The sequence below is a fragment of the Elephantulus edwardii genome, unplaced genomic scaffold (assembly GCF_000299155.1).
Source record: "Elephantulus edwardii isolate Elephantulus edwardi_28Jun2011 unplaced genomic scaffold, EleEdw1.0 scaffold00298, whole genome shotgun sequence".
In the NCBI taxonomy this organism is placed as follows: Eukaryota; Metazoa; Chordata; class Mammalia; order Macroscelidea; family Macroscelididae; genus Elephantulus; species Elephantulus edwardii.
This window is the reverse complement of record NW_006400048.1, coordinates 2,117,241-2,120,339: the sequence shown is the minus strand read 5'-3', so window position 1 is coordinate 2,120,339 and position 3,099 is coordinate 2,117,241.

Below are 3,099 nucleotides of genomic sequence, written 5' to 3'. Positions count from 1 at the left end.
AAAGCCAACTGATTTTTGTATGTTGATCTTGTATCCTGCTACTTTGCTGAATTGGTCAACTATGTCCAATAGTTTTCTTGCTGAGTCTTTAGGGATTGGTATAGACACTGTGCAAATATATTTTAGGAAAGTCTTCTTTTTTAATGACTCTCTGTACATGTAAGCATGATGTCTTTCTCCAAAGATTGGCCCCTCCAGAGAACATGACCAAAGTATGTGAGATAGAGTCTCATCATCTTTCCTTCTCTGGAGCTCTTCGGCTGCACTTTTGTCAAGAAATTACAATATCATTCATCATTCTCAAAAATAACTACTGATTGCTAACATCTGAATATTATAAAATACATAATCAAGGTTCACAGTTCTCAGGATGCCTTAACTCATTATTGAGTTGGTTTTGACTTATAGCCAACCTCCATCAATTTTCTGAGGCTAAATCATAGCAGAAACAGACTGTCCATCTTTATTACAACTACTGGTGGATGTGATCCACTGGAGACACATGGTCTTTGGGTTAGCAACACACACTCTGGGTGTCTGACACTTTTTTTTTAGTTTGTTTGCTGAGTCAGATATCAATATGACCCATCTATTGCAATTAATTGATATATCTAGAGGTTCCTTTCATCATCTTTTTCTTGTTGTTTTGTCTTGTGATTTTGTTGTTGTTGTTGTTGTTGTTGTTGCAAAAGGACACTGTTTCTTATATGGTTACTGTAATGTTCTGACATCAACTGTGGCTCATAGCAATCCTATGAACAACAGGTCTGAACCTTGCCCCATCCACCAGTAGCTGTCATAAAGATGGACAGTCTGTTTCTGCCATTGTTACAGTCATGTTGTCAATCTATCTTGTTGAAGGTAGTCCTTCTCTTAGGACTGGCCCCTGTTAACAACATGCCCTAAGTATGAGAAACAAAGCTTCACCCTCCTTGCTTCCAAGGAGCACCATGATTGTACTTTCTCTAAGACATACTTGTTGTGCTTTTGGTAGTCCATGAGATAGTCTATACTCTTCTCAACACAACAAATCCAAGGCATCAAATCTTCTTTTATCTTCCTTATTCACTGTCCAATTCTCAGATACATAGCAAGTAATTTAAAAGACCATGACTTGAATCAGGTGCATGTTAATTTTAAAACTGTTGTTCTTGCTCTTCAGCACTTTGGGTAGGTCCCGGAGAGATTTCCAAATGCAGTATGTCTTTTGATTTATTGACTGTTGGTGCCAAGGGGTTGATTGTGGATACAAGTAAGATGAAATCATAGGCAATTTTAGTCTTTTCTCTATCATCGTGCTGCCTGTTGGTCCTGTGTTTAAGATTTTCACTTTCTTGATGTTGTGATGTAATCCATATTGAAGCCTGTACTCTTTGATTTCTGCAGAAAACACTTCAAGTTCTTCTCAATTTAGCACACATGGTTGTGTCATCTGCATAATACAGGTTGTTAATGAGTGTTCCTCCAATCCTGATGCCATGTTCTTCTTCATGAAATTGACTTTTCATATGATTTGTTCGGCATACAGATTACATAGGTATGAAGAAAGGACCCAAACTTAGTGCACACCTTTCTTGATTTCTGAACACAGGATTCCTTTGCTCTGGTCAGACAACAGCCTTTTGGTTTAGGTATGGCTTTCACATAAGATCTGAGATTCCCATTCTTCTCAAGGTTGGCCATAATTTCTTGTGATTCACAATCAAACAAATGCCTGTCAATAGTCAGTAAAACGCAGACAGACATCGTTCCTGTATTCCATACTTTCTGCTAACATCCATGTGACATCAGCAGAGATATCCCTGGTGCCATGATCTTTTCAAAATCCTATTTGGAATTTTGTCAGTTCTTTGTTGATGTATGGTTCTAGTCATTTTTTAATCATGTTCAATAGGATTTGGCTTCTTGTTTTTGTTGTTATGTGCAGTTGAGTCACATGTGACTCATAGTGAACCTATGTACAATAGCTCTGAAACTTGTCATATCCTGAGCCAATCTCACTATCTCAAACACGTCTGCTCCTTTTACCAGAGTCACTGTGTCAATTCATCTAATACAAAATTTTCCTTCTTTGTGTGTTCCCTCCAAACTTCGAAGCATGAGGTCCTTCTCCAAGGACTAGTTTATCATGGCAACATACCCAAAGTATATGAGACGGCACTTCAAAATTCTTGTCTCCATTGACGAGAGATCCAAGATGGCGGCGGAGGCAGAGACAGCGTGGTGAGCTGCGAGAGCAGCGAACCACTTAAAACAGGGCCATTATGGCCTTCCACAGACTTCGGCTTATTGATAACTGAACACTTAAACAGTTGATGACTGGCCCTCAGTGAAGATAGAGGCTCAACAACAGGAATTCAAGGATTCCCAAGGAGAAATGGGTGAGTCGCGTGGCTCCCAACCCACCCGCTCCCGTGCAGAGCCCGTGCCCTGCACAGCCGCTGCAGCTCCATGAGGCTTCCACAGCCAGAAAGAATGGATTCCCTCACTCAGGATGGATGCTGGGCACTGGCCCTCCTCAAGACTGGTACAGCGAAACCACCACACTGCCTCAAGGTGGACTTTTTCTGGAGAGAATTCTTGGAGCCAGGATGGCAGCTATGGGGGAAGCAGGCACCTGCCGGCCGCCCGCACAAAAGGGGCCGCGCACCCACCGAGCGCCCGTGCGGTGGGGTGGGGGGGCATGCCCCCAACTGCCACCCACGTTGGGGGGCCACGCGCCTCCTACAGGCTTCCTGCACTGGGGGGGGGGGCAAGCCACACTGGCCACCTGCGTAGGAGGTGGGGGATGGGATGCATGCCCACCATCTGCAGGTTTGGGTCTCCTTGGACAGGCCAAAGAATATGATTACCTATGCATTGGACAGGCCAAAGAAGAAGATTACCTATGCATTGGACAGGCCAAAGAAGATGATTACCTATGCATTGGACAGGCCAAAGAAGAAGATTACCTATGCATTGGACAGGCCAAAGAAGATGATTACCTATTCAATGGATTGCTGAAAGTCACTGTGAGTCTGATGACCTTAACAGTGGCAGCATGCACAAGAGGACCGACATCCTAAATGCATCACATATTTTGTTCTGTTGAGTGCTTCT